Source organism: Sceloporus undulatus, chromosome 3 (assembly GCF_019175285.1).
Source record: "Sceloporus undulatus isolate JIND9_A2432 ecotype Alabama chromosome 3, SceUnd_v1.1, whole genome shotgun sequence".
Classification (NCBI taxonomy): domain Eukaryota; kingdom Metazoa; phylum Chordata; class Lepidosauria; order Squamata; family Phrynosomatidae; genus Sceloporus; species Sceloporus undulatus.
In genome coordinates, this window is record NC_056524.1 from 248,421,144 (window position 1) to 248,432,236 (window position 11,093).

General features: G+C 41.6%; 1 long non-coding RNA gene across 1 annotated transcript; it reads left to right on the top strand.

The window, feature by feature from the left end:
* Positions 1–3,421: 3,421 nt before the first annotated feature.
* LOC121926760 lies at positions 3,422–8,865 on the top strand. The gene is made up of 3 exons (XR_006103080.1): positions 3,422–3,650; positions 6,633–6,749; positions 7,719–8,865. It is a non-coding gene; the product is annotated as an uncharacterized LOC121926760 (long non-coding RNA).
* The last annotated feature ends 2,228 nt before the right edge of the window (positions 8,866–11,093 follow it).

The window sequence follows — 11,093 nt, forward strand, 5'->3', positions numbered from 1 at the left end:
CAAAACTTTAGAAAGAAATGGAAGAAGAGAAATCGACGATAGCTAGACAAAGAGGAGGGGTCAAGAGAAGGTTTTTTCAGAATGGGGAAATGAGAGCATGTTTGAAGTCCGACGGGAAGGAGCCTGTGAGAGAGAGAGATTGAAGATATGGAGAAGGGAGGGAGAAAGAGGGGCTATGAGATTAGAAGACGAGTAGGAATTGGATCAAAGAGACAGGTTGCAGGTTTGGAGAGAGTATCAGAAGTGTAGAGAGTTCATCCAAAGAGGCAGGGAAAACAGAAAATTTTTAGGCGAGGCAATAGAAGATTAAGAGCAGAAGAAGAATCGAGGGGGGGGGAGACTATCTCAGAGCGAATAGTGGTAATCTTAAGATGAATAAATAATTAGCAAAGTCATTAGGAGAGAATGATGAAGATACAGGAGGAGAGGGAGGTTTAGCAACGAGTTAAGATGGGAGAACAAATGGTGTGGGCGCCTCTCATTGGCGGGATCAATTATTTGTATAGTTGTTTAGCGCATAGAGAGGGTGTGTGAGAAGGAAGAAAAGAACAAATTGTAATGAATAAAACATAACCGTTTCTTACATGCACCATTGGATAGCAGATCACACCTGCCCAGTCGTTTGCACTAAAGTGTGATAGTTTATATCGCTGTGGGCCAGTGCAATTTTGAACTCTGTCATTTTGGTTGTGTGGGTGCCAGGGCCGGCTCGTCCATATTGGTGAGCTAGGCAACTGCCTAGGGCGCCAAACTGTAGGGGGCGCCAGAGAGAGCGAGAGAAAGAGAGAGTGGCTGGAGCCAGAGGATAATAGAATCAGGCAAGCTGAGCAGCCAGCAGCCCTGCCAGCCTCCGAGTTCAAGAAAAGAAAGCTGCTTGCTGAGGCTGGAAGGAGGGGAAAAGTTTGCTGTGCTCTGCAACTCCTGGGCTGCATCCACACGAGAATTAACCAGGTTTGGCACTGCTTTAACTCTTTCTGGCTCAAGGCTATGGAATTCTGGGAGATGGAGTTTGTTGTGGAGTCCAAAGTGCCTCCCTTCTTCCTTCTATCTTCTTTCCTTCCCCCTTCCTTCCTTCCTTCCTTCCTTCCTTCCTTCCTTCCTTCCTTCCCTCACTCCCTCTTTCTTTCCTCCTGTCCCTCCCTCCTCCTTCCTTCTTGCCTTCCTTCCTTCTTTCCTACCTTCCCCCTTCCTTCCTTCCCTCCCTCCCTCTTTCTTTCCTCCTGTCCCTCCCTCCCCTTCCGTCCTTCCTTCCTTCCTTGCTTCCTTCCTTCCTTCCTTCCTCTTCTCTTCCTTCCTTAGTCTCCATTCCAAATATCACAGCAATAAAACCTGTAAAAATCTAATTGGCTTTTTGACTAATTCTCAATACTATAACGAAAGATTGGAACCTAAGTTTTATGTCATGTTTAGCTTTAACAAACAAAACAGCGGAAATCAAGGAGTGAAAATAATTATGAAGGGTGACAGGGGTGCCAAAATATTTCTTGCCTAAGGTGGCAAAATACTTAGAGCCGGCCCTGGTGGGTGCAGTATATGCAATGGCCACATTGATGATGTCCTACTGGTTTAGATAGACCAATCACAGTATTATCAGCAAATTGTTTTAAAGGTTTACACTTAGCATGCATTACTAAGTCCCTGATGTTTTTGGTTCTCAAATGAAATCATTAGTTTTTGTTCACATCCTGGAATGTTTTGTAACAGGTGCCAGTGTTTGTGTATAGCCTTCTGTATATCCTTGGTGATATGATTAAATGTCAGATGCGGTGTACACAATTGGTTTGTGGTCTATTTTTTTTTAACAATTCCATTCTTGGTTTGTCGGCTGCTTTTCCCAACCCTTTGGAAATCACATTTTGTGGCTAGCCTCTGTCTCTTGGTTGTTTAGACTGTAAATCAGATTCCTCCTTAAGGTCCTCCTAATGAGAACATTCATGGATATGACATCTGGTCATCCTGAATATGGGTGCGGAGGGGAGGAAAAGGCATTGATGGGGGCAAAGGTTTTTAAAGGCCCCTCCCATCACAGCAATGTATCAGTGGTACTCGGAGTTTTTGCCTTTGTGACCCCATTTACATCTACATGTGGACATCGCGCCCCCTCTCTCAACATAGTATATGAATAAAAATACTAAAAATACTTTGTTTATTTAGTGTGTGTATTTTCATTCACACATTGATGTATATTCATATTTTAATATTTTATAAAGAAATAACATTGTTCAAATTAGACGTTTTATTTAAGTACATTCAATATGTAGCTCAAAGCATTTTAGAGAGCTAGTGTGGTATAGTGGTTTGAGTGTTGCACTATGACTCTGGAGGCTAGGGTTCAAATCCTGGTATGGTCATGAAACTGTCTGGGTGACCCTGGGCAAGTCACACATTATCAGCCTCAGAGGATGGCAATAGCAACCCCCCCCCCCCTGAAGAAACCTGCCAAGAAAAGGCCATGACAGTTTTGCCTTAGGGTTGCCATAAGACAGAAGCAAATGAAAGCATACAACAATAACAACAACAACAACAACATGTGCACATATTACACATGAACATGTTTGGGAAGAGGAGGCAATCCCTTTGAGCAACTCTCATATTCCCCCCTGGGAGTGCTGCCCCAATATTTGGGAAACACTAGGTTAACACTTTGTGTTCAGGTTTTCAGTGACTGAAACAGAGTCCTTCAACAGAAACCTCAGAGAACTGTGCGCATTTAGATTGCTCCAGTGAGATACTGTTGTTGTTGTTGTGTGCCTTCAGGTCTTTCCCAACCTATGACAACTCTAAGGCAAACCTATAAAAAAGGAAAGGAAAGTCAAGGCAGATTTTGCATTTTTGGAAGAAGCGTTCAATTAGTCTATATGTTAAAAATGGTTTTGTTTACTTAGGCCCTTATCACACATTAAATTGGAACTCGAATCCAAAGCCTTTCCGAAGGGAAGGAGAAGCAGAGTCAATTTGAATCCAAGGCAATTCACGTGATTACTTATCACACGTGAAGAGCAAAATTGTGGCCATTCCTGAGGCAAAGCGGAGAGAGTGCAAAATAACTTATCTCACTGAGCCAGAGCACTTAAAGCAGTCTGAAACTGGATTATTTCTGTAGTGTGTTTTGGACTTCTATCTGCAATCTCAATGCTCTTTTTCTATTACTGTGCTAATGTACCATATCTCCTTCCTGTTACCAGTGTGTGTGTGTGTGTGTGTGTGTGTTGTGTGCCTTCAAGTTGTTTTTGACTTATAGAGACCCTAAGGTGACCCGATCGCAGGGTTTTCTTGGCAAGTTTCTTCAGAGGTGGTTTGCCATTGCCAACCATCTGAGGATGAGTTGCCTAAGCTCACCTAGCAGGTTTTCACGAACCCTGCTCTCCACAGTCATAGTCCAACACTCAAACCATTGCACTATGCTGGCTCTTGCTATCTGTCTTGTTGGCCCCACCAAACTGTGTACTGGCAGGACTAAAGACCTCTGGGACTTGTAGTTCTTCCAAGGGCTTCTTCAGGATTGTGTGGAGCTTGTTGGCTAGGAGTCTTGAGCCGCCCAAATCCAGCTCTGCAACAGGAAAGCAAAGATCAAGGTGGTAAGGAGCAGGCAAACTTAAGAAGAGTTTGAGGCTCTCTGCCCTACTTTAGCCTCATAACAACCCTGCAAGGTAGGTGAGCCAAGTGAGAGTGTGTGTGTATGCAATGGGCTGAAAGGCACCCAATAAATGTCATGGCTCAACAGGGACTTGAATGTGGACCCCACAAGTCCTGGTCCAAGATCATGCCTCATGGAGAGCCAGCGTGGCATAGTGGTTTGAGCATTGGACTCTGGAGAGCAGAGTTCGAATCCTGACTCAGCGGTGAAAACCCACTGGATGACCTTGGGCAAGTCACACTCTCTCAGCCTCAGAGGATGGCAATGGCAACCCCCCTCTGAAGAAACTTGCCAAGAAAAGGCCGCAATAGGTTCACCTTAGGGGTGTCTTAAATTGATGATCTGAAGGCACACAACACAGAGACAAATATAGGGGCTGCATCCACACTGCAGAAATAATCCGGTTTTGACACCATTTTATCTGCCATGGCTCAGTGCTAAAGGATTCTGGGAGTTTGTTGTGGCACTAGAGCTCTCTGACAGAGAAGGCTAAATGTTCCACAAAACTACAGTTCCCAGATTTCCATAGCATTGAACCATGGCAGTTAAAGTGGTGTCAAACCTGATTATGAGTGCAGTGTGGATGCAGCTGTAGACTACCATTTTGTGAGGGAAAGTAGGATACAAAGAAAGAAAAAAGAAAGAGAAAGTGAGCCTCCCAGTAAGCTTTCCTCTGGTGCCACAGAAAACTAAAGTTCCCAGAATTCCACAGTATTGAACCATGGAAATTAAAGTGGTGTCAAACTAGATTACGCCTGCAGTGTGGATGCAACCATAGACTACAGTTTGTGGGGAGAAGTGGGATAGATAGAAAGAAAGAAAGTCAGCCTTCCAGCCAGCTTTCTTCTGGTGCCACAACAAACTACAATTCCCAGAATTCCACAGTATTGAGCCATGACAGTTAAAAATGTTGTCAAACTGGATTATTCCTCCAGTGCAGATGCAGACATAGGTCCAAAACACACTGCAGAAACAATCCAGTTTGAGACCGCTTTAGCTGCCCCGGCTCAGTGCTAGTGAATTTTGGGAACTGTAGTTTTGTGAGACATTTAGCCTTCTCTGTCAGAAAGTGCTCTGTTGCCACAGTAAACTACAATTCCCAGGATTCCTTAGCACTGAACCAGGACAGTTAAAGCAGTCTCAAGATGGATGGTTTCTGCAGTGTGTGTTTGTACCATAATGCATAGTAGGCAGAAGTCAAGATCCAAGGCAAGTCCAAACAAAATTCCCAGACCTAAACTGAGGAGATTTGCCTTGGGGCCTGGGCTCTTGGGAATCCACTGACTAGATTCCCTGGATCCTGGAAGGTATCCATGAGTTGAGAGTTCGATTTCTCAAGCTTTCAGGAGGAAAATCGGCACCTTTAAAGAGAGTTTTTGGTTTCTTCTCAGGGCCACTTGAGGAAGGCTTTGTGATTGTGAGCCAGGCCTAGTCCAGTAGGCCTAGCTTTCGATTGTGCCTTTTAAAACTCTTCTGAAATGTGCGTTTTAAATTAGTTTTACGGCAACAAACACTTTGCTTTTTAACGTTATGTATGTCCTATGTTCCTTGTTGTCGTTGTGTGCCTTCCTTCCAGTCGTTTCTGACTTAAGGTGAACCTATCATGGGGTTTTCTCGGCAAGTGAGAGGATTTGCCGTTCCCATTCCCTGAGGCTGAGAGAGTGTGACTTGACCAAGGAAACTCAGTGGGTTTTCATGGCCGAATGAGGATTTGAACCCTGTTCTCCAGACTCGTAGACCAGTGCTCAAACCACTACACCACCACACTGATCCAGCTATATTTGTTTTAATACTTAGGCTGCATCTGCACTGCAGAAATCATCCAATGTGGCACCACTTTAGCTGCTGCAACTTAATACTATGAAATCCTGAGAGTTGTAGTTTGTTGTGGCACCAGAGCTCTTTGACAGGGCGAGCTGAATGTCCCACAAAGCTATAGTTCTCAGATTTCTATAGCATCAAGCCATGGTAATTAAAATAATGTCAAACTGGATTATTTCCGCAGTGCGGACGCAGCCGTAGATTACCATTTTGTGGGGCAAATTGGGATGCAAAGAAAGAAACAAAGCCCTTCAAATTCGCAGATCTTTTACTACAGATTCAAGCATCTACAGCTTGAAAATGTGTTTAAAATTATATAAATTCCAAAAATCAAAACTTAATTTTGTCATTTTATATACAGGACATCATTTACTATGCCATTGTATTTACCGTATATACTCAAATATAAGTTGACTTCATATATAAGTCGAGGGCAGGTTTGGGGGCGAAAATTATGGATTTTGATATGACGCGAGGATAAGTCGAGGGTAAAACCTAGGGGCATGTAACAAAGGATCTAAAGTGGATGAAGCAAAGGAAAACATTGCCAAAGAACTTACAAAATTCCAGCAGGCATAAATATTTGTGCTCCTACTAAAGGCTGGATGGATGAGGGAGTAGAAGGGAGTCAGTGCTTCCAGGGCAGATTAAACTCTTGCCTTTCACAATATATATTATATGAGTTAAAATACAGTACAGTCATCCCTCTGTTCTCGCGGTCTTTGGGTTTGCGTCTCTCGCTTATGTGCAAAGGACGAATGGAAGGGGAATGAATGGGGCGCACACCTACATGCCAATGGGGCTTGAATATAAGCGAAACTTGGTTTTCACGAGGCGGTCCACTATTTTTGTTATTGTAATGTGCCTTCAAATCAACTCTGACTTATGGCAACTCTATCCTAGGCTTTTCTTAGTGAGATTTAATCAGAGGAGACTTGCTAATTGTCTTCCTTTGAGAGAGTGTGACTTGCCCAAGGTCCCTAATGGGTTTGCATGGCAGAGTGGGTTTCAAACTCTGATCTCCTAGAGTACTAGTACAACACTCAGACTATACCTCACTTTGATTCCCTATCTTTGGCAGATGTTAAATTGCTATAAAATCAATATGCCGGTAGATATGCACATGTACCCAGAAAACACTGAAACATATTCACTTTTGTCTCCCCCCACGCAGTTTGGCTCCATTTCTTCATTCTGCTGGCTTGACTTTTCTTCTGATCTCCTAAGACATCAACGGAAACTTGATCATAGAGGAAAGTCTATTGACACGTCAACTTCCATCTGCAAACACGTAAAGTATTTTAAATTTTTTTTTAATCTCAGGCTTTTAAAAATGCAGTCTTGTTGCTTTAAAGCAGCACAAACTAATACCAGCTTTAAAGCTGAAAAATTACGAATTAACTACTGAATAGTGTTTTGCCTTATTGCATGACAAACGTAAGCCAACATGCAGTGAGAGAGAAGCAGCTTTCTATTGAGTGAACACTAGGTGTCACTTACATGGTACTGTGATGTCTCCAGATTAGAGGTAGGGGAAAAGTTACGTCTTTATATTGGATCAAAAATTTATCAAAATGTACAGAATTGAAAAGTGGGAGAAAAAACTAATTTGTTCAAAAATGTCCCACTTACCTTGAATCCTGTTTTTCTTACATGTTCTTGCATGCAACTCATAGAATGTTCCACTGTTGTTGGTTTGGCACTTTCTGGACCTCTCTGCTTAAGGGTCACTTTGCATAATAACTATACAAGGATCATTGTTGCAGAGTAGAAGAAACATGCATGCAGATTTGATCCTACTATGTTAAGTAACAATTATGTCGGGCTTTATCCACTGTGGTTCAATTCTGCTTAGTGCCCTTAGCTCCATCCAGTGCTGCAATGTAGTGTCTGTGGTTGCGTCTATACTGCAGAATTAATATAGTTTGACATCACTTTAACTGCCATGGGTCAATGCTATGGATTTATGGGATTTTTAGTTTTGTGAGCTATGTAGCCTTTTCTATCAGAGAGCTCTGGTGATACTACAAACTATAAAACAATATCAAACCGCATTAATTCTGCAGTATGGCAGGAACCTGAGGCTCTTTCTAAACTGGAATTGAGCCTCTGAGCTTAAAAATCCCCTCTTTCCCATTCAAAGAAATAGAACTCCTAGAATTCTAGGAAATTATCTTATTTAGCTGTATGTGTGTGTTGTCTCAAAATCTCTTGATCCCTCACTAAATGTCTCCCCCCCCCCTTTGTTTTTTACTATTAGGTGTAACATTTGGAAAACCTCAAGAAAATGATGGTTATTAAGCGTGTGATCAACAACATCTACTGGTTCTACTGGCAATTTCAGCTGGTCACAATGACTTATCTCATGGATCCTTTTGAATGGTGGGTCTTCCACAGTTTTCTCCTTGTTACATTTATGCTGTCGGCATACATTTTTTATGCTGTTGTTCCCCCTCAGATTCACCTGGTTCTGGGGCATGTTCGTCATTTATTTGGCTTGCAGCCAGGAAGTACCATTTCAGCTGTGATGTGAACTTGTCATCAATAACATTGACTGGGATTTTTTTTCTCCTGACATGTTTTACATGTTTTTAAGCGTTGTGAGTATAACCAGTGGAGACTCTGGAATCTATAGAAACATGTGAACATTTTTATTCTTTGAAAAAAGCTTCAACGAAGCCACCATGGTTACTTCCTTCTTACACCACTTACTGACTGTCTCTACTTGTTTGGAAAAAAAAGGTGAGTGGAATGTTATGTGAAAATTTTACCTTTTTCAGATGAAGTGTTCTCTTCAAGTTCTTGTTCTGGAATAAGTTCCCTGGGATGTTCATTTGTTATCAAAATTCTGTCTCACAACACAATTGTTATTGAAATGTTTTTCCAATTCATTATGTAGAAGTTTTCTGTGACAGACTGTCAAAAGTAAATAAAAAGTGGAAGAAAGCAGAACGAGAAAGAAGAATGTTTTTTGTAGCATACCTTTATTACCTTGTAGAAATTCTGGGAATTAACTCCAGAATGTTGTGTCACACCATAAACCTAATTCAGATTTAAGCTCTGTTCTATACATGCTTATTTGTGAGAAATCATCATAAAATTTAATGTGACTTATGGTCTGAATAAATCTGTATAGGACTGCACAATTATTTACACTTTGTTGTACATAATTACTTGTTTAGCTACATGCTCATCTATGTGAAATGCATCTGTCAAATCCTTCAGTGACGATCAGAGGCACAATATACATTCCTAAACAGAGATGTGTAGTTCAGGTTATCTGGTATTTATCTGATATCCCAACGTTTTCCAGGTTGTCCACAAGAAAAGAAATGGAACCATGATGGATTAATTTATCCAAGCCTTTTGACTATAGTTTTTTGTGGGATTTTCGGGCTACGTGGCCATGTTCTAGAAGAGTTTCTTCCTGATGTTTCACTACATTTCTCTGAAGATACCAGCCACAGATGCTGGTGAACATCAGGAAGAAACTCTTCTAGAACATGGCCAAATAGCCCGAAAACTCTACAAAAAACTATAGATACCGGCCATGAAAGCCTTCGACTCCTTTGTCTATCATTGTTATCTTGCAGTAGATAATCCAGTAAATTAATTACGGGGCAGTACAGATGGGAAGCTCCATACCGCTGCTATAAGCCCTGTGTCTATGCTGCAGCATCCCCTAGAACAGCTTATTTTTGCGACGCTGGAAGCAGAAAGAGGCGCTGCCATGACGCCACTTCCTTCCAGTGACGTCTAGTCACTGTACAGTGGTGGCATCATGGCAGTCCCCGTATGGATGTGAGGCGGCCATGATGCCGCCGCCGTCATGTGCTAGGATTCTGGAGCGTGCGGATGCTGCATGCTCCGGAACTCTAGTATCGGCGGTGGCATGCCACTTTTACCCCATCTGTACCGGGCCTACATGTCATTTGAAGAAATAGTTAAACTTGTCTGCGCTAAGCTTGTTCCTTTCGCTTTATAGATATTGTTGAATTCAAATTCACATAGGCTCTAGATGGCCCATCCAGTGGTGTAGCATAATACCAGGGGGTAGTTAATCTGCACCAATTCCTATTTTAGCTCTTCTATCTCCACACATAGGTTGTTAAAACCTACATTTGTTTGTTTATTACACTTCTTTACCACCATAAAGCATTGAGGACAGTTTACAAAACAAATTTTAAAAGCAGAAAAGACAAAAACATAAATCAAAATGAGATGTAATTTTCTAAAAATTCACAAAAATTGTTGTACTGTGCAATGACCTTTGGTCAAAAGCAATAAAGTTTATTCATTCAACAAAAAAAAATATCAGCAGAAGAATAAAAGTTAAGAACGCATTAACACTGTTGTTGTTTTTTTAACAGAGGGACCAAAAGGTCTGGGAGAATAACAAGGTTTTTACCTGGTAGTGAAAAGACCACAAACTGACCCTTTGTGGGGAATGCAGTTCCCTTCAGAACAATTTGAAACCACAGGACTAGGCAGAACAACCATGAACTAACTCCTCTGTCATATCTAAACTAAATTTGAAGTTAATTAATTTGTATTTATTAATTATTAATTAAATTTATATCTCACTTTTCTATCCAAAAATGGCATGCAGAGTGGTGAAAAAGGTAAAATTCAAATTAAAAACAAATACAATCAGTATATAAAATCAAATTAAAACATACAGGTTTGCAGTTTAAAATACCTCAATAAAAGGAAAGGAGAGCTGGTGTGGTCTAGTGGTTTGAGTGTGGGACTAAGACTCTGGGAGATAAGAGTTCAAATCTCTGCTCAGGCATGGGAACCTACTGGGTGACCTTGGACAAGATACACTCTGCAGAAGAGGAAAGTGGTAGTGGCAAGTTTCTAAATAGATTTTGACATAAACACCAATGATATGCTTGCCAATAAGTCAGTTGATTTGAAGGAACATAATAAGATCTAAAGTGCCAGAAGCCTGTTTGAATAAAAAGGCTTTTTGTCTGTTGGCAGAAAGGCAACAGAAGGGGGTCTAACCTAGCTTCCCTCAGCAGACAGTTCCTGACCACAGGAGCAGTCATCAGGAAAATCTTATCCCCCCCCCCACTTCCCTTTCAAACTTGCCTCAGGGAAGCTGTTTTGAGGGAAGCACCTCTCTTGAAGAGCTGTAAAACAGGATAGACTAGTAAAGGAGAATACAGTCCTTCAGATACCCTGGCTCTCCAAGTTGTAAAATACTTTACAGGTTCTATGTAGTACTTTGACGTGGCTCAGCATGCATGTTGCACTTGCGTGTGTTTTAAAAGTATGCATGTTGCACTTAGTACAGTTTTGGCACACTAGAAAGGTAGGAGTTAGATCACTAGAGGGGATGGGATGAAAGCTTTTGGGTTCATGCAGGGCCTAGGAAAATCTCCCAAATGGGCTGGCAATGAACCTTCCACAGGATCCAGGAGCTGTGCAAGGACAGGAAAAGTTTGCTACATATTTGTAGGTAGGTTTGTCTGGGATTCAAGTCCTAGTAGAGCCACCACTGCAGCTGCTGGTCCTGATTTTAGGCCCAAACAGGATTCTTTAATGTATACAGTTTCAATATTGTTATTGTATAGAAGAAAAAAATATTGTAATTGTGTAGTCTCCACCTAGTGGTAGAAGCAGATAG